At 31.9% G+C, this 22,520-nt stretch overlaps 1 pseudogene; it reads right to left on the bottom strand.

Annotated features, from left to right (window-relative positions):
* Nucleotides 1–21,284: 21,284 nt before the first annotated feature.
* LOC124358681 lies at nt 21,285–22,236 on the bottom strand (annotated as a pseudogene).
* Between the last annotated feature and the right edge of the window lie 284 nt (nt 22,237–22,520).

Raw genomic sequence — 22,520 nt, 5'->3', positions numbered from 1 at the left:
AGAAGGTCAGAGTTCGGCGTATATAATTAACTCGTGGGATAAAACAACAATGGGGAAGGAATGTAATTGAATCTAAGATAATGTAGTGAGCGACAGGGTAACTTACGAGAGTTAAAAACAGGCGGTTATCAGTTAACTAAGTCATAGTTCGGAGTATAGCATGAACTCGTGGGAGATAATACACGGTACGACGAGAAGGAATGCGATTGAATATATGGCGGGTTGTGGTGAGTGGCACAGTTACTTGGTGAGAGTTATCCGCAGGCTATTATCCGTTAACGAACTCAGGAGTACACATACAACATAAACTCGTGAGATCACAAAGGGAGAGGAATGTGATTGAATGTAATCTGAGTTAAGGTGAGGCGGCAGGGGGTCCGGGGAGAGTTATCAGCAAAAGATTACACGTTAACGAGCTCAGAGCATCTCACGATAAGCCGGCCCATTTTTACTGAATCACTATATACAGTTTTGTGTCGGAGGCGCTATAAATAATTTGAATTCTTTACAAATTTTATAAATCCACGTATCTTTTGTTTACTGTCCATCATTGAAACTGTGTACCTAATGAATGAACTAAATAATTCAGTTAATAGTAAGGGTTTACCACTAAAATACAATGTGCAGATATGTAAACATAGGATTATCGTTGCGTTTAATTTAAGAAATGAAAAGAAATATAAAAAAGGTTGTAAACTTTTTCATAACTTACTTACTAGCCAATGCCCGAGTTTGCCATACTTGGCAAGTTAGCCTGCGGCACGCTCACCAGTACAAGTTTGCTGTCTCCTTTAGCCGTCATCTTCCGTCGATTAATTGGCTGGGAGAGCAGGACACAGGTAGACTTAGGTGTCCTGTTATATAGTCGCACAGAGAGCATGGTTTGTTAGGATATACTCCAATGCTATACAGTAAATAGGAGTTGAGGTACTTGTTCCGCGTGGTGGTTCTGAACACTGCAACAACTTAGGTGGCTCTTTGGTGAAACTTTTAAATGTTACACAAAATATGTTTCACAAGCCAATTATTATGTTTATTTTGATATACATTACAGAACAGAACGATTATCTAGTTTTTTGGAAACTATTTCCGCACATACATGTTTAGTAATACTTTTATTACCGGAGGTACTCGTGTTACGTTGAAAATAAATATTCAGCATATCGGCAATATGAGTAAACATGAACATAATGAGACTTCTTCCCTACACAACATTAAAATTTGAAGCCATTCACAATTTCATTTTATATTAAGGAGTTTTATATAACTTTTATAATTCTTTTGGCTCTAAAACATTTTATAAATTATCATCGCAAAATTTATATTTTATCTTGAATTAATAACCACTGTATTTTCTAACAGTTTCCTATATTTTTCTGAAAACCGACTATCTATAGGCTATTAAAAACTATAGAAACCATAGAAGAACTATTGTTTTGTTTTCAAATCTTCCCTATTTCCTAGTAAGATGAAGTTTTAAACGCACATGCAAAATTATTTTCACGAAGATTAAACACCTATAGAGATTAAATAGGGCTGAAACACATATGAAACCGTATATTTTTATCAATTTCCTAATGCCCTATACGGATGTACATTTAAATACATTTGACTATTTTTAAAAAATATACACTTTTTCATGGTTATTTAAACCAATATAGTGGCTGACATAGAGCTGCCTCCGCTATTAGAAATATATACTTTATCTTTCTGCTCTCTTTATAATGTGAAATTTTACATACATTTGTATAAAACGCTCAAAAAATTTACATAGTAATGACCAGAAATATTCGTTCTTTCAACAAAGTAGACTTTTTAAACCAACGAATTTATATACTTTATTGATCCGGACAAAAAGGCACACGCTACTACTATTCTGGAAATACCGCAGACCTGAAGTAAATGTCAATAGCTGAAATTAGGAGTTTTCTCCCAATAAAACTATCCAGAAATATGCATTGATAAATGTTTTTGGTTGGGGCATCAAGTCAAACTCTAATATTTTACCTCAACAGTTTTAGACGGAATTCAATTGCAATGACACTTTGTAAATACAAGAAGGCGCTTTTTGACCAAACAGAGTATATATTTCAGATATCATAGGCATACATATTCTTGATCGGGCAAACAATGCAAACGATAATAGGGCATCAGGAAAATAAACATTTTCAACTAAATTAGGTTTCTTAAACCACGTATTTTTTTCTATTGTAATTCCTTGCAAAGCAATAAAATGGTAAATAATAATCCAGTGTAAATCTGCAACTTGAACTGAAAATACCTTTCCTTATATACTATGATAAACTCCTTTAATTTGCTCCAGTTTCTATGTGGTTAAGATAGGAATCTTAACCAAATAGAAACTGTAGGATTGGTGGTTTGTAAATATTTATTTAGGTTTATAGCTACTGTTTAAAGCCTATATTGACACAAAGTGGAATTGTATTACAATATCACAATGGGTCTCATTAAAGTAATGAATGTGGTAAACATTAACACTCATTGAATTAACTTGCTCTCTGGCTAATGATCCTGCGTCATGGGACAATTTTCATTAGTGGTTAATAACAGTAATTTGTCTTTATACTAATGAATTTTATTTACAGTTATGAATTTTATTGAAATGAAAATGTGTACAAAAAATCACTGTCTGAATATTTGGGTTGGAATTTCAAGGAGCTTGGAACATTTTATTTTTTACCTCTTTTTCAATCATATTTGTCCGCATGATAAATTGATAAAAAACTGACAATTTTAGCTTTAATTATTTATGTGGATTTACTTTTACATAGACAACACTGAGTTTCACAATGATGCATGTTACTCCATGGGATTTGGGTAAGCGTTACCAAATATTTTTAAGTTGGTTTTATAGGTCAGTAGCCAAATTAATTTTATAATGAAAGTGCTTGCATTTCAACGAAACGTGTTACCTAATACATAGTGAACCACCCTGCACCATGCTTTACGGAAAGATGTGCTAAGGGATTTCATATAGAGGTTTAATTTGATGTTAATTTTGGAACGTTTAACATATTGAAGTGTCGATATATATTTTTTTATTCATTAAAATACTTGTTTTAAATTTTTTTACGAACTGAATTACTATTTTTAAAGCTCATGAACTTTTTCTGGACACTTTCCATATTAAAAAAGAAAAATCGAAAAGAACATTTAATCTTCTGTTATATAAATATAGTTAAAAAAGTAATGAGAGACAAAAATATTGATGAAATGAAGAGAACTGGTCGCTTTAAACATTATTCCACAAGAAATGAAAGATTGTTGGCATCATGTGCTTATTTAAAATACACATGTTATGAGACATATCAAACCTCCTCTATTGGTAATAATTAAAACTCCATTTTAAATTTGTATTAACACATTTAGCGCCAGGGCATATGACACAATCAATTTAGCATGGGCCATTAGGTTTTTCCATATATTAACGGTCAGGGCCATGTGTATCAAAAATGATACATGCCCCATGTTACCAAGTGGGCCGCGTGTATCATTTCTGATACATACGTCAGTTTCTAGTTTGAGCTATCAAAACTGAGCTCTTCTACAATGCTTTTAACACTATAGACTGAATCTCATGGCCCAGGCCTACCACAGAACCCGGCCAGTTCCGGCCCAGGACGTCAGATTACTGTTTAGATCGCAGGTTTCTAATGAAGTACATACACTCTATTTCTAAACGTGTTTTATTATACAAATGTCTATATACGACTGGTAAAATATAAAATGGGTACCTATAAAATAAAAAGATCATTAGTTGAGCTGCTAAAATAAAAACTGTAAGTTTTCGTGAATTAGAAAACTAGTGTTTGTTGTTGAAACACGTACGGCACATGTAGGGATTTCCTTCGCAAGTGTCACATACCGTGTAAACTTGTTTCACTGTCTTTTTTTCACCCAGGTTTTCAGCTTTCCCACTTTTGCCACATTCTTGATAAAAAATTTTGCATCGACCTCTTTTTTCCTTTGGTGGATCACCTTGGATGTTTTCAATCAAGTGGTGCACTGCTCTTGACCTTCTAGGTGTAACAGGTACAGTGCCATCTAGCAGAAGAGAGGTTATTATTTTTTCTCTGAAGATCTTAATTGGCATTCATTCTTTGCCAGAGTTCAAATTGTATAGGAAGTGACTGTTGACAAGAACCATGCCCCAAATAACTTCAATTACCAGTTTTCTGTATCATGTGGTACATCTTCTGAGAGCTTTGCCATAGGTGGCCATTTGGTCGCTCATGTCGATGGAGAATTTTCCACTGTTGTAAAAGACAACATCTTTAGGTGTTTTTACAACTCGGTTAGTTTTGGTTGTAATCTGCACTGTCTCATGCACAGTGCACAGTCGAGAGTAAACAAACCTCACGTTTGTCTCTCCATTTCAGGAATGTGACCCCTTCTCCTGTTTCTTTGGTTAAGATTTCTCCCTTTTTCAAAGGTGTTGTTGTGTCTGGTGGGAGGTATTTTCTATTGATACGCATTGTCCCGAATGATCTAACAGACCAAGTGCTAGGGGCACACTTGTGTACCAGTTGTCAGTTATCAGTACTCGGCCTTCCCCAAGAAGCCCACCAGGTGCTACAGACTGTCCTTTGTCGATCAAGCCACCTAAAATTTTGTATACAACATTTTCAGTAGCGCTCCAATCGGGAGAGAGATCTTGTCCTACATACACGGAGAAGTTCCACGTATAACCCTTACTAGCACAAACTTTGTACATCTTTATACCATAACGGTGGCGTTTTCGTGGGTTATACTGACGAAAGACTAACCTTCCCCTCCATTGGATCATACTTTCATGGATGCATATAGTTTCACCCGGTGTATATGCGTGCTGGAAGTGTGCAATAAACATGTTTTCAGTTTTGAACAGACGGTTTGTACCAGCTAATGTGTTTTCAGAAAAATTCCACATTTTTTAATACAATAATACAAAAATTATCAAGTGTGCAAAAATGATACACATGGCCCCTACCAACACAATTTAGTTGATTGTCACAGTCTGGGCCACGTGTATCATTTTTGCACAGACATGAAAAATTAATGTACTGCCAATACTGTTCGTCTGATTTCAAAAAGAATTATAGTACTGTATTTCTAAAAGCACTATTGATCTTAAAATCGCACTTGGCCCCTGACGGTAAAAATGAAAATTTTAACTTGGCCCCTGCCTAAACAGCTTTGTGTATCATAAATGATACACATGGCCCACAACGTTAGTGCTGGTGTGTATCATTTATGATACACATGGCGCTGAATGTGTTAAAAGTAGTATGACTTACCTTAGCTGTTTACCTAGTAACTTACTTAAATCTATGAATCTACGTATGCTTACCGTGTAGCTTATTTGAGTCATGTCAATTTCTTCTCAGACATGTCTTCATGGGACAACGGGAGGCCAGCTATGTACCAGCCTCTCCGGTCATATCGGGCAGGAGGCTTTATGTCTAGGCTAACAACAGTGTTTAAGAAAGCCCCACGAACTCCAACAGTCACAACCTGCAATACACCTATCGATTTACTCCCCATATCTCAACATTTACGGTTAGTGGTGAACCGCTGCTGGACGCTCATAGCTTTGCCCAGATTTAAGTGATATCAATTTTTGTTGTACCCAGTATTGGTTCAACTGGAAGGTAAAAACCGGCCTAAAGTCAGCCCTTTTGACTTTAGTATACGTTTAAATTCATGCAAAATCTTCATGCCAGCCATTACCAATATTGCCTCATGACAACACTTTTTTGTAATCCTCAGATGATTGAAATTAAATTCATTCTTGCAATACCACAAATTTATTTCAGAATCTTAATCCAAACTGCTAAATTTATCACCGAAAAGGAATGTACGAAATAATAAATACACATTTATTATATTATTTATCTACCGTTTCCAACAAATAAGAATATAAGACTGCTGTCATTTTACAAAACACCTTGATGTGTTTGAACACTTTTTGTTTAATCGCCGGTTGTCATGGTATTCTGTTTAAAATTGTTAAATGCTGTAATTTAGGGAACTATTATAACTGATTGGTTTTTCTCTCATAAGCAAGTAATATGCTAATAGATTATATATTATGTTACAGCATCAGGAAGTATTATATTACTATAAAATAAAAATACACAAAACACTTAACTTTTTGAATATAAGTAATAATTAAGCTTAATAAGTAATATTATTAACGTGTGCTTTAAGAGCCAAAATAAATGGTGAATGTGTATTCGTTTGCTGTTATCTATAATACATATAAATTGTAATAGACCACATATTACATAATTTCGAATGTTAACGACGATTAAATAACTTAAACCTATTGATATATTCATTTTCAATTAACAAGTAAACAAAAATTTTAATGATTTTTTCTTACTGTAATAAATTTTATATTTCGTGTTGTCTCTGATTCTTAACTTTTGCACATGGTTAGGCATATATTGTAAAGGGTTTAAATTTAAGATCTACTAAAGAACTGTAAATTAAAGTGTACCAAAAGAATCATCTTTTTTACTGAAACTTGCATAGCTGTCCCAGAGAATACTCAATGATTTTCCTAAATAGCTGTGAATGTGGTCTGAATTTATAATTAGCTAAAGTATACCGAAAATCTATATTGTAATATTGCCGTTTTTAAAGGCATAGTTTTAGAGTAGATATGCGTTTTGTAAAAATAATTGTTTTTGTACCATTTTAATTTAAATGATTAAATTCTTTTTTCCACGTGACTTTATATAGTAATTTTTTTACAAATTGAAAAATACACGGTATCAGAGTACTGAAATATATACGGCATTTTTATCCATAATTTTATACCCAGCAAATTGATGTATTAGGCCTGTTATAAATACAGTAAAAATATATGTCTTATGAATGAAAGGTATTTTTATTTAATTTCGATTAGAGTAAGTAGACTTAGTATATACGGCGTATCTATAAATAGTTAATTTTTAAAACTGTAATTGCTTATATTGCAAAAAACTCAGTTTTTATTGACTTAATAGCACACTCTTGTATTATTTAAACTGTAGGCAAGATCCGGATCATTAACAAGCTACACACTTATTCGACCAACATCGTCCCAGTCCATGGGTGCACTTTTATTGGTACACAAAAATAAAAACATATACGAATACAAGGGCACAAATCCAAATAACATTTATAAATTACGATCCCTAACACGAATGTTTTAACAAATTGAAAACAGTATTGTCTTTCCCCCTTACTACTGAATATAAGCAGAAATTAAATAGTACTTTATGGTATATTTCGCCATGAGCTCTTCTAGTTTTGTTTCTATTTTAAAATTAATTAATTATGCTTCCTCAATTGATGAAACAAGGTAATCCCACATTCATGTATAAGCGGATTTACGTAATTGTATGAAAAAGTCCCTAGAATTATTCATACTGTGTTGATACAGGCTTAAAATAATGTAACATCCTACTTAAACGTATTGTATAATAAAAATTAATTTAACTTTAAAGAAATATTTAGCTTCTTAATTATTCATTTCTAAAATTCTTATTTTGCCAATTTGATATATGCTTTATAACCGTGACCGCTTCCAACAACCTCATACATGCTTGCTTCATTCAGGTTGCAGTATTCTGTCACATCACAATAATATTCTATGTAGTCCAGGGACCGGTCTTCATGCTATAAATGGTATAAGTTCGATCCTAATTTGTAAAGTTCACATAAGACAAACCCATTTCTTTGGATACAACATATTGTCTCTGGGTTTTACCTACAATAAAAGTAGTAACCAGTATTGGTATTATTTTCTTAATTAAATGGTATATAAAACATTTATTAAAACCTAAAAAGTATGTAATTATGTATGCAATATGTACCGTAGAATGTGTTTGTATTTTATTTCTAGCAATTATTATTACCAGGAATAATCAATAATCATTGTCTCAATGTTCATATTTATTAGTTTCTCTACCATATCAGTGGTTAGTGGTTTTTACCCCCATGAACCCACACACTCCCTTATAAAATGCAAATTGGAACTTAAATTCGTTTACACATTTACGTGAATAACTAATTAGATGACGGCTTGACGTCGTCCTGAGTATTACTTATGCAAATGAAGTTATCTCACATGGCGTGTTACACGCAACAGGATTAGCTAGTAGAGATTTCTAGCAAGTGGAATATTCCACGGATATCAACTGATAAAACTTAAATTTACAGAACACAACTGTAAAATCTAATACCATTAAGTATATAGTAATTAGAAATTTATTGTGTAGATAGAATCCATATTATTGTTTTAAATCAATCAAATTAAGGCGTGAATATTTTGATTGTTTTCCAAAGAAACACATAAATTAATTGGGATAAAAAATTACGGAATATTTTTATCTTGGAATATGAAACGGATACCTCGTTTTAGGAAAGTTGAACAATCACTACTTGGAATTGGCATGTAAATATTTCATATATACTAATACTCTAAATATAATAAAACCTTAATAAATATTAATAATGTAAATAAATTTATGTTATTCAGCCGTATATGATATTTTTATGATGTATGTGTAAGGAAAACTTTTAATTATTAATTTTTTTATCAATAAATAAAGTTAAACTATTGAACAACTGTGTTTATTTTTTACCATGTGTGAAAAACTGCAAGGATCCGTAAAGTAACAAATAAATATGTTTCGTTCTTTACGATTATATGAAATAAAAATAAAATAGAAAACAAATTTATTATAATACAAGATTGATCTTAGCTTGACTTACTCTGAAATAATGACATTACAACTTCCTGACCACATAATAATGAGATATTGCAACTTATGGAAATAATTTTTTTTATCAAATTCTTTATTAAATGACATTTTTTACATCTTTCTTTGGGTATTTTTATAAATGGACACTTGTCACAGGAATAAGTACATGCAATGTATATATACTCTAAAATATCATGTTATCCTCAGCGTTTTTGGATTGATTAAAGAATTGCGTAAATTTTGTTGTAATTTAATTAATGTAAATTATAAGTTATATAAAAGTGGTATAAATAAACATCAGTACATTTTCATTATAGTACTTCAAAATCAATTAAACACTCATCAACAAATAATTGCCACAGTTTCTAATGATTTTAACTAGGTAACAAGCTATACAAAGTAAATGTCACGAACGTAATACACTATCCAAGTCAATTTATAGATTGACATATTAAAATTATATAGTTTAAATGGCTATGCACATTTTATAGGTAATATACCCATACAATTGTTATTCAGATAGCCGATGGCTGGCAACCCTGAATTTTTGTTCCCCCGTGAGTGATAATAATAATGTTGCTGAGTGTCCTTGGTGCTTGAAATAGCCACTGAGATAGTATCATAATTCCAGTCAAGCTGCGAGTTAATTTTTAATTATTGTATGTTTTATATTTATATCGTTTATGGGTTTTTTAATTTTATTTCTTTATATGTATTTTTTGTAACAACTGCTATTGCATAAAACTAACTGCTAAAAGAGCTCACTATATGAGGTGTCAGAGTTTAATTAGAAATATATTAGAAGAAATATATTAGAAATATAACTGGTTCTGTTGTATATAATATTCGATGCCTTCTAATAGTATGAGGTTATTGGTAAACGGTCGGTACTCTTTACCAGATCTATTTATTAGCGTACTCTTTTTCTCTTATGGCAGATATCATTATTGATATTGACCAATAAAAAATAATCAAGGTAGAAGATATAAAATTTACATCTGAAATATTCAGCAAGGGATGGTTACCTTAAATATCAATCTCCACTACATAAAAAGTACAATTATTGCTTTTTATATGCTTATGAATTCCTCCGTAGATGATAATATGCTGCTAAGTATCATTGGCGTTAGTAAAAATTACTTGTATAGCATCTAGCTTCCAGACTGGTGATTAATAAATTCTTAGGATTTATGTTTACATTGAATTGCTGTGCATAATTTGTTTACAATCATGATGTCACTTAAAGTGAAATCTAAGTGGCTTATTATATGAGATGACGAAATTTAACTGTGTTTTATAGTAAACTTTTTTGTTAATATTTTTTTAACACTGCTCATCTATCACTGATCCAAAATTAACAAAGATGTATCGTTATAGTAATTTGTTATACGTAAAAATATTTCTCTTCACCAGGGAAATCTATAAGCGTATTCATGTTTTGGACAATAATTTAAAGAAAATACACTATAAACTGAAAATAATAAAAAATACAAATATTTTTACGACGTAATATCTAACTAAATGAATTAAAACATTTATATTTCTATACTATAATTTTTCTCATAACCATAATTATTCTATCTTAACGGTTTCTTTTATCTAATGAAGTGTTCATTAAAGAATGTGACAAAAACCAAAATAAAATCATTGTTTAAGACGAAAATATGTAAAAAAGTGAAAAGCCATTGTAATATATTATGGATAACATCCACTGAAAGAAAGACAGGAAAATTACAAGGTGTACTGTGTACAAATATTAAGATTTAAATTTCTTTTGTGTAATGAGAAACATTCGAGAATTCCAATATAATGTCTCAATTGAAGAAAGAAGAAAGTAAGTCTGCTTTCATATGTCAACTCATTGTATTACTTTCTTCTTCGTCTGTGAAGTACGACTTTCACTTTGTCGTTTTAGATAATAAACACAATAAGGCTTAATTTACCTTCAAAGAAATACCTTATATTTCTAGCAGCATTGAAAGTAAATTGGTTATTAGCCTTTTTATTCCACTGAACTTAAAATTGAAGAGGAATATAATGTAGGAATATTTTTATTTTCAACATACTAACCCAATACTATGGATTTTAATCTTAATTTATTTCACAATTTCAATGAAAGTGAACTATTTTGAAATAATATGATATCACTAAGCAATCGATTAGAACTACGTGTTAGATTTTACGCTTTTCAGTGAATTATGCAAAATAATTAATAATTTTGCGTGACATATAGGGGATGGAAAATAGTCCATCGTTATATGCATTGTGATAGAAAGAGAATATTATGTAGGAGAATATAGTTTGTACAACTTCAAATAATGATTATGTAAAATACTGTAGAGCTACTATTAACTACCGCTTTCAGTTCCTGGTTTCTCCGATTCCAAGTAGATTCGAGACCCAGCGAAGAATGGCCTTGACTCCTAGATAGGTTTTCTAAGACTGAAGATTTGAAACCGTCTAAACGGCAAGGAATCTGACACTTGTCAGTTAAATTGCATAATCCGATATTTGTTTTTGCAGGATTATCCAGTAGCATCGTTGATTGTTAGTTTGGGTACGGGTAGTCATGGCAAATTTTACTCATTACTAGGGTAATAGTTCATACATATTAGTGTCATATTTATTACGAAATTTGTTTTAATTTTAGATGATTTTCAAAGTTATAAGGCCGGCCCATCGAATATTTTTTCATCAATAAATTGGTAGCGTTTCAACGACGTACCGCATGGTGGACCGCCCTTCACAGCAGTCTGAAACGAAGTAATTACCATCGCCAATGCTGATACAGGATCACAATATTCAGTTGAATATTCAACTCCATCTGGAAGCTTCGTCATTTTTTAAGATACATATTTGTTCTTATTGTTAAAATTTCATATTTAAGATTTTATTAGGAATGCTAATCGTAATTGAGTAAGAAATTATATAATAATATATCAACTGCCTGATCTGAAAATTAGACAGTTAAATTAAAAATGATGAACACGTAATCTTAGAAACTGATTATTCCCTCGATAGCATATTTCTATGTACCTGGTGATTTTTTTCACTTAAACTCATATACTATGCGATCAACCTGAATAATTAAAAACTATATGTTATCATAGTTTCAGAGTAATATAGATCTAAATGGTGAACTTTAGGGATCTGCTATCTAATGTTACAGACTATTCTTCAACGGCCACAACATAAACGTTGATTAAAAATATCTGCGTCCCGACCCTGTGTTAATTTATAAAAAAACAAACTTTATGGTATCTGGGTATTTTAAAATGTTAACATAAACAACGGAAGTTTTTAGCATTCTATAATACATCAGCATGGTTTTTATTTTATACCATATGAGAAAATAAAATAATTTGATCTCTTGCTATACGGATGGGCTAAGTTACCGATAAGGATTCACTTAAATGAATCGTTCAACGAGTATTGAATCCTCTACGGATATATCAATTTATGTTATAAATGAATGTAATATAATATCTAAAAACTTCAAACTAGGCGGATTTTAAATAAAATAATTGTTTACACAACTGTCACTAATTTATACTATCAAAATACCATTATGATCCGTACTGTCGATCTATTTACATTCTAGTCTAATAACCACTGACACAGTGTTATTACAATTCCATCTGTCACTATCACGAATACTACCACTAATTCTATCATTTAACAAGTTCCCTTTTGGAGATCAAATCAACATGCATAGGCGCTATTTGCGCTTCAAGATTATTGACATTTAAAAACCTACTAGGCAAGTGGGTATGAACCACAGGGCCCGCCTACCACTATTGTAAATGGAGCGGGGACGGGAGAATCAAAGAGTTGACCCAACCCACTGAGTGATATACACTAGTAATGTTCAATTTAATCAAATATTTTTTGTCAGTTACAGGAAAAACACCTTTTACACCTTACTTTAATAACTTTTATACGAATGATACAATTATACTTCCACCGCTTCAAATTAGGAAGGTATTGATATATTTTATCACGCACAATTCTACAATTCTACACTTCGCTTAGAATTAGTTTAAATATAATGAGCAGTCGTAATACGAGAACTCATTGAACTAAGACTGATGCAAGAAGACCTTTAATCTTAAAAATTGCTTGGTCTTTGCATCATTACCTTTGTCAATATTGAACTCACGATATGACGTCATATTATTGGTAAAGGAGGAGGTTTGCCACAGGAGCCGTTCTCAATATCCTTCTGTCCACACCAGCGTTGATTTGCACCTATTTAAGTACGATTTTTATGGACACAGTTTTTATGAAACATTTTTTTACTATTAGTTTAGGTTTGGGGATTTCAATAGAACTGTTTATTGTCATTTTCATAAAATTAATCTTGTTTACTCATATGTTTAGATTAATATTACTTCAATAATATCCGTGTTTCCTTTGCAGTTAATAAATTAAATTCTTATATAGTAAAAGGAACAAACATATCAGACAGTGTATGATTATAGCCAAAACGTAAAGACAGTTGATAATGAGCAGGTTAAATTTTTACGCATGAAATAAAAGCAAAAAACTAAAACTAAATATATTGAAATGAGAATAAATTAGGAATTTATACTGTCATTACGTGTGCAACAACATATACTTGACTTTTTGGTGCAGTCTTCTTCTATATTCAACATAAATCATGAAGTACGTAAAAGTTTAACAATTTTAACTTGGCGAGGAACAAACCTAAGTTAAAGCTTACCAAAAATAAAATTTACTCTAAAAGGCTTTGCGTTTATTAAGGAAACCAACATTTTAATCTATCGGACAAAACCACATTTCACAGAAAACGTCCTGTACAGTGATACATTTGATGCGATAACAAGTAAGGAGAGACTCTAACGAATAGTAATAACACAACAAAGATATGAACAGTAATAAATAATTCTTCAGTTTAGTTATTTAATTGAAGAAGAGATCAGGTCTCGAAATGTAGTGTTACTGATTCTTTGTTTCACTTAACAATGGCAAATGCCCGGAAAAATCCTGTTTCCTTCACAATCCTTTCATCGTCAAAAATAAACCTCAAACAAAGAAATATCAGTTGCTTGCAACCTAACTCTTTACATGAATGTGTTGCTTCAAAATCCTTTAAATAAACCTAAACAAATTACACATAAATCTATAAATAACATCTCAGATTCAGTATACAAAGTCATTGAAAACCCATATGTTGTCCAGTTTGATACGTGAACAGCGGTTAATTTTTATTAAGATTTAACCCACCTCACATTATTTCAATAAAACACTTAGTAAATAGTGTTGTAACAATTTACTAGATAGAGTTTAAACCTTTACTCCAATTTATATTACTCGCTGTAAATACCATCCGCTTCTCGGAGCCGTGAAGGAATTTGTTAATTAACATCAGGATTGCTGGAGCAAACCGTAATAAATATATGATTCAGAGGAAAATTCATTTGCTCTGTAAGTAATAGAAGAAATATTTTCCCATATTGGCACCATATGTCTTATATTAACTAATACGAATATATATATATATATATATACATATATAAAATCTTTCTCAATTAACTATAATTTACACGCTGAAATATGCTTTAACATCGCATTCATCTTGGTAATATATTGTAAAAGGAAACAACGTCTGAACATAAACATCCAAGAATGACAAAACAACGGAAGTTCGGGTTGAATTCTACAGTTACTCTGTGTCAGCGCTGACTTTTGCTTGTTTGAAGAGGATTTCTTGGTATCGGTATTTCATGTTATTTTCCAACCAAAATTGAAAACTTATAGTTAGTAGCAGCAATTGTTCAGAGATCAGTTTAAATTAATTATATAATAAATATTTGAATAATTATTCCCTAAAAGCAGAAGCGATGACGGAATGGAGCAAATTCCAAAAATTACAACAATAAGAGCACACAAAATCTCAAATTGGGTTAGAATTTCAATAGGAGCAGCTATATTAATGAATAAAGCATTATAATATATTAGACAAAATAATTCTGTTTTTAAGTTACTAAATGAATTTTATAAAAATAAAGTCGAATAATAGATAAGATATTAGGGAAATACCAATTCGTTTTTGCCAGCGTAAAGTGAAAAATAAACAATTGAGTAATCAATAATATTTTAAACATTTTCTCATAAGGTTCAAAAACCACATGAACTTATTGGGTATATCCGATTACCGGCTTTGTCGATTATCATTTTAAAACGGGAGTATGTACAAAAATTTAAAAATAAAATCTTAATAACTATCAGTTACTAAAACATGCATACACTCTCATGCAAAAACGTATGTAAAATCTGAAAAAAATATTTTAAACCATTTTAAGAAGGTTCAATGTTTCTAAATTATTTAAAATTTTCTGGCTTAAGACGCATTTAAGAAGGCTCCTTCAGTAGTTCATTTTCAAATTCATATTTATTGGTGATTGATAAATATATACATACAAAACTTGTGGATAAACTCTTTCAATATAGTGGTGGAAATATAAAATAAAGAGCAAAACCCATAACAAACACAACAGATCTCCTTGCATTTTATAATCATACTTAAATATAAATATCCTTGCAACATATTCCACAGTAACAAATGCATTATTTTTTTAATGTAAAAATAGAACCAAAAAACTAAGGCAATCGCTGTAGAAACAACAAAATCTGGACCGTGAAAACTTGCCTTGTTGAGATTTAAAAACTCTGTGAGATTAGATTATTATGAAAGCAGTACGCGTATGGAAAATAAAAAATTATTACACATGTCAATTAATACATTATTTCAATATTATTTCAATGCATTGGATATATATTGGAATAATAAATATTTAAGTACTCACACTAAAATCATGTTAGTATTGCATTTTCATTACAATTTATTCTTTTATCAAATATTATAACAATGTTATTTTAAAATACCAAAGAAACAAAAAAGAATGACTGGTCTTTAAGCCCGTTTTATTTAATTCAATAATCTCTCCCATCAGCTTAAAAAAATATTTTTTTAAATAGTCACTACTATACAGGGTGAGTTTTAAGTCCCCTTCCCCCCTATTTTTTTTTTAAAACCGTATAAGTTAGGAGGTTTAAACTCCGTACATATTCGTTAGACCTAAATATCTTGTTTTTCATGGGTTCATTGACTCTCCACCTCCAATGGGGACGGTCCACGAGGAGTAAGCCGAGATTCTTAAATGTAAGCATAGGTTGATATGCACATCAAATTAAAGGTCCCTCTGTAAAGTAGAATACAATGCCGCAAACCGGACCTCAAAAGGTTCATCCTAATGAAAATTACAGGGTGTTAAAATGTACAAAAAATAGTAATGTGCTATTATCTGCGTTTTATCGCGCAACTTTTTAAAAGTTCATCATTGCAAAAACAATTTTTCTATTGCTGTTTATTCTTTAAAAGAAACTTTATTTTGTTGTGTTTAATGATTTTAAGGGATCACTAGAAGTCCGAGATCTAGGAGTTAACTAAAAAGGATTTAATAAGAAGTCGATCATGTGTTGTGTTGCCCTTGTAAGTATTTTATTTAAAGAATTGTTATCTTACAAAGGTTTTAGACCCATTTATTTTTATTTCAACAGCGATTCCGGTTCTAATATTGTACAATTCCGATACTAGTAGGTTTGTTACTTACCCTTTTATTGTAGTAGATGCTCAAACTGATTGCCTGTTACTTCCTGACAGTAGTATAGTCTGTTAACAAATTCACTCCTTACACGGGTTAGGATTTCTGGTGTTACCTTCCTGCAGGCCTCAGTAATTCTGTTCCGAAGATCTTCCACACATGCGACTGGTGTACAATAAATCACAGACTTCGTGTCCCCACAAAAAAAAATCCAGTGGGTTTCAAGTCAGGGGACCGTGCCGGCCATTCTATTGCCCCGCGTCGTCCTATCCACTTCTCACGAAAATGTACATTAAGGTAACCACGAAACATTAACATCGTAGTGTGGAGGAGCACCGTCCTGCTGGAACCTTACTTCTTCTCGATTAAACTCCCCACCATTAGTGTGAATTGTATTTTCTATTAATGGATGAATATTATTTTGGAGCATATGTAAATAACTTTCTCCATTTAAATTTCCGTCAATAAACAGTGGTCCAATCACGTGGTTTACCAAAGAGACCTGCCCAAACATTTACTTTCTAGGGATACTGGGTATGATGTTCTCTGTGAACATGGGGATTAGAGTTATCCCAGTATCGGCAGTTGTGTCTATTCACTAAACCATTTACGTAAAATGTACTCTCATCACTAAAGCAGATATTATTTACGGTTGTTCGATTTGCTATAATTAGTCTATCCATAGTTTTCACAGAACTGCAATCTTCTGTCCGGGTCATCTTCATTTAATGCGTGATGTAGCATAATTTTGTAGGGATGACAATTTGTGCTTCTTCAGGGTAGTTATTGCTTTGCGTTTGTGATACCCCGATATTGTCTGCTATTTGTCTCGAAGAGGTTTTGAGGATTTTCCACAACTGTACAAAGAACCTCAAAATCAACTTCTTCTGACAAAGGAGGACGGCCTGAACGTTTTTGCATCAGTAACGCTACCAGTCTCTCTAAATTTTGTTATTAACTGCCTTAAATAGGTTCTGCTAACAGGTCTCTCTGGATGGTTTTCATTAAATCGTCTCATTGTTTCGTGGTAATTATTCCCAGAAGCGCCAAAAATAACACCATGTCAACTTTTTCTTGAAGAGTGCGAGCCATGTTTTCTAACTTTAACAGCACTAAAACTAACAAGGTCAGTAGCCACACTGCAACTAACAAGGTCAGATACTTAATGGCCCAAGTAACTGAAACCAAACATAACAAGTCTCTGGGAATACCCAGATAACAAATAACTTTCACTTTTACAACGACACAGGGACTATGTCAAAGATTACATTTAAAAATGCAGACCACAGATTCTGTACAAAATTATTATTAACAAAATTACGAATTATCCTTTTTTTAATTCAGATTGTAGCACACCGTTTCCAGCGTTAAAAGGCAATGTTAAACGACATATCACATGACCGACTTCTTATTAAATCCTTTAGTTAACTCCTAGATCTCGGACTTCCAGTGATCCCTTAAAATCATTAAACACAACAAAATAAAGTTTCTTTTAAAGAATATACAGCAATAGAAAAATTGTTTTGAAATGAACTTTTAAAAAGTTGCGCGATAAAACGCAGATAATAGCACATTACTATTTTGTACATTTTAACACCCCTGTAATTTTTCATTAGGATGAACCTTTTGAGGTCCGGTTTGCGGCATTGTATTCTACTTACAGAGACCTTTAATTTGATGTGCATATCAACCTATGCTTACATTTAAGAATCTCGGCTTACTCCCTCGTGGACCGTCCCCCCATTGGAGGTGGAGAGTCAATGAACCCATGAAAAACAAGATATTTAGGTCTAACAAATATGTACAGAGTTTAAACCTCCTAACTTATACGGTTTTAAAAAAAAAATAGGGGGAAGGGACTTAAAACTCACCCTGTACAACTTATATTTAACTTACAGATTTATATAATCCTGTCATAGTCATGTTTATTATTTACAAGGGAATTTGTATTTCATAAATACATTTCAACTGAAGTATTTTTCGAATCGATTATTTAAATCTTCGTGGAACTACTTTCATAGAGATCACTAGTTAAAAATTGTCAATGAATAAATAAATTTTTCCTAGATTGAGATTGGATACTGTTTATTACTCCTCGTCAACATCTGTTGACTTAAGGTTAGTTATTTAATAATGAGGTAAAATTAATATGAAATTTAAAAGATAACACCTTACAATCTGAGCGTTATAGAAGCATTTTATTTAGGATCCTAGAAAAGAAATTCTCTTAAACTTCTGTTTGTTTTGCTTTCAATTTTGTCTGTCTGTGTATCTGTTTGTCCGCGCGGCATCTCGAAAACCAACAGACCTATGGACTTAAAAGTATGCACGCAACTTCATTTTATATGGGCAGATGTACTGAAATATTTTCCTTATAGATTATTAAATCTATTGGGATCCAAAAAAGTGTCATTTAAAACTAAAGACTATAAATACTATGAATTTAACTCATCACAGTGAGAGGTTTTCTTACATGTAAAAATACTGAGAACAAATAAAAATTGTAAAATAATATATAATGTGTATTATTATTATACAGGAGAATTTATTTCACTAAAAAGACTATCCCTAAAGACCTACAATTGTACCCTAAATTTACATTAAAAATGTGGTATCCGTAATAAATACTGCAAGTTATATCGATTGAATACTGTTAGGTTTTAGTTACTAATATCATATCAACCAAAAGTTTGCAAAGTTTCCAAGTGAACCAGGAGTTGAATACACGATCTCGATGTTTCTAACAGTGTTCTGGAAGAAGATATTTACACCCGTTGGTTAATGTTGTGTGTGGAGAAAACAATTTTTACCGATATACATTTTTCTCTCTGTGTTCGTTCTGAAAAATGCATATCAGCAATTTAATTGTTCATGTTACTGTACTTATCTATTATTTAATGAATTGTATTAAATAATCTCACTTTCCAAAAACTCTAAACGTAATACCATAGTATGATTACAAGGAAAATGATATATTTTTTTGATAATATATATGTTTATCACCTCATCTTCGCCAAAACTAAGCTAAATTAAATTCTTAGTTTAAATATTAGTATATTTGGATTTCGTACAAAATTTTAAATGTATATCTGCTAAATACCAGTTAAGATAATATTTCATGGTTACTTAGTTACAATGAACATTCATTTAAATTTAAAAGTTTTATAAATGCCATATTTTCTTAGTTTGTTAAAGTCTATATTTAACATAACAACGTTATAACTTTGTACCGTAAATTAGTTAATTAAATTTCATACAATGTAAATTTCGCAACCTAATCAGCCAGTATAATATAATATTATTTTACATCCAATGTTCCGGAACTAAATTATTGGGCGGAGTAACTACCTAATTGGCACGCGTATGAATTTTTTCTTCTAACCCTTTGTAGCAGCCCAACTACTTAACCGATTAGACCTCGCGCGCTTTGTCCGTAAGTAAAATTTATCTTTTCGTATTATTAAATTAGCCCTTTGATGCCAAACGTATAAAATGAATGTAACGTAAAGTAAAGATGTGATTAGTAAAGTAACTTACCCTTGAAGATCTTTTATTTTGCTTGATGGAGATAGATAAAAGGTTGTGGCGTCGTCCTTATGGCGACGAGCACGTTGTTATAAATAGTAATTTGTATCATTAAATGGCTAATACCGTCGCGAGTTTGTTTTAGGCGAGTTTACGTAGCTGATGTACCTCACGTGTTTGTTTGAATAGATGGCTACCACTTCCAAACTTCTACTCCTCTTCTAGAAATAACCGTTTTTTAGACTACAGCTTCAATGTCTCGTGCCAAGACGCCGATACCCGGGTTGTAAGTCTACCTATTGTGAAGGGAAGTGAAATATTATTGTTTTTTTGTAAAGTAAAACGTCGTACGCTAAATTCAATAGAACATTGGATATTTAGGCCCACGTAGAAGATATACTTTTAGTTATTATATTCTAATTGGCAGCAACGTGGCAGTGCTTAACTTTACCTTTACCATCTAAAAGTGGTGTTTTTAAGTTTTTCGTAATTAAACTGAAACTTATAAGTAAACTTTGTATTTCTAGTATTTATTACTACGACCTCAGAAGTCACCACCCCCATGTGTTATCGTCATACGGTACACATTTTATTGCGCCACTCTGCTACTACATACACTTCTTGAATCACAGTAGAAATACCGTAGTATTCTTCAGACAAATACCCTAGATGATAATGCGATAAATAAGACACGCTTACAATGTTCATTAAAGGGGTTATGTTTGCTTCTAAAGCATAAAATGGAGACAATGCTGCTTCTTAAATAGATCAAAGCATCTTCAATAGATAAGGTTCTACTAACTACACTGAATAGCGGTTGTAAAGGTTCTACTGTCTCATCAATCTATTCAAAAAGTAGGTAGGAACTTTCCAATCAGCCAAAGATTATTAAAACAAAAAACTATACTATCAAGCAGTACTGCACTAAAGCACCTTGAACTAATGTGTTGTATCATGGCAAGAACATAGTGTTTATTTTGCAATATTCAAAATTAATAAAATAAGACAGACAAATAATAACACGAATATCCATGATTGACTTCACAACGGTTTTTTATTTATTCAAACATTTAACAACGTGTTCACGTTCCAACAAAAACAGATATCGTATTAAGAACACATTCGAGGAATTCTTGATTAGAAAATATTACACAAAACGTAAAGAAATTAGTGACACGATATTCATCTTACTGGGCATAAATGTAAAAATAACACTGAATATAAACAATTGCAAGTTACTAGTGTGGATAAAACATAAAAAACCTGAATATCCTCTACATAAAAAACTTGTAAATTCAGTCTTAGGGTATGGTGTATTTAGATATATATATATATATATACTTATGACAAAATTAAATGATTTAGGTGTCGTATAATACACACAGCAACTTTATTCATTCACAACTTAAACGATTAAGCATATTTCAATCTGAGCAAGACATCACACAAAGACATTAGCAACACTGTTGAAAGTTAGTTGTGTGATGTAACACTACAAATATTACAAATACACTAAATTTAGTCGATAAATGTTTAGAACATTTTGCTTAATTTAGTTAACCATTCATAAAGTAACTAAATTAATCAACACTAGTAATTATCGGCTCTTGGTTCATATAATCCAGAAGTCCTTGCAAACGTTTCCTTATTCTCTTCTGATCATCAAACAGTGCAGCCCAATATGGCAGCTTCAAAATTATTGTCGCTCATGCCCTGCAAGGAAGAAGAGCTGCAGGCGGCCATGTAAGACATGCACTTGACTCTAAGTGGCAGATGGATCGGCCTTGATGGAGATTACCAGGCCGTCGATCAATCGATTGACTTGGTGAAGGGCTTCCTCTTGGATCTTATCTCGGTTTGTGTGGACCATCACCTCTACAGTCAAGCACCGACCTGTTACTCGTTCACAATAGCGCAAAATATCCTCACGATCATTGTGCTCTAAATTTGCAAGATGGTCTGAGTTTCTAATTGTGTTGTAAAAGTTGTAAAAAAGGGTGTCTCTATCCTCTTCAAGTTTTGCAGCTTCCTTCCGAAGTCTTTCAACATGAATTTCAACTCGATCCAACAAATCAAGAAGTATATCCTTTGGAGTTTTCTCTGCTTCAGATGTTAAAGAGTAATCAACTTGAGGACTTGAAGTTGACTCCATAGCTAGAGTGTCCACATCCATAACGACTTTGAAGATGTCTTCAACACAAGTTCTAGTCCCGTATTTTAAGTTTTAGTTTTATGTCGGTTGACACAATATGGCAACAAGCACAGGATTTTGATTGATTCACTTGAAAAAATATAGATAAATTTGTAAATATACAATTTTAAGATTGAACAGTATTAATACGAGATGTGAGACTTAGCTTCTCGTGAGGGGACGTTTTCATTCCAAAGTATTCGATCCATATTGGTAACTTGTCCGCAAGTCTCAGGGTATTTAATGCAAAACACTATACACAAAACACTGGTATGAATGCAAAAAAGAAGTATGAATGTGGCGCCTATATAACAAAACACTACACTACACTTGTTTACGATTTAATCGCCTTAAATGCCCTTATTCTTGCAACGAACCCCGCAAATTCTAAAACGCTGCAACGTGCACTGCATGAAAATA

Source organism: Homalodisca vitripennis, chromosome 3 (genome assembly GCF_021130785.1).
Source record: "Homalodisca vitripennis isolate AUS2020 chromosome 3, UT_GWSS_2.1, whole genome shotgun sequence".
Classification (NCBI taxonomy): domain Eukaryota; kingdom Metazoa; phylum Arthropoda; class Insecta; order Hemiptera; family Cicadellidae; genus Homalodisca; species Homalodisca vitripennis.
This window is presented reverse-complemented; position numbering and strand designations above follow the sequence as displayed.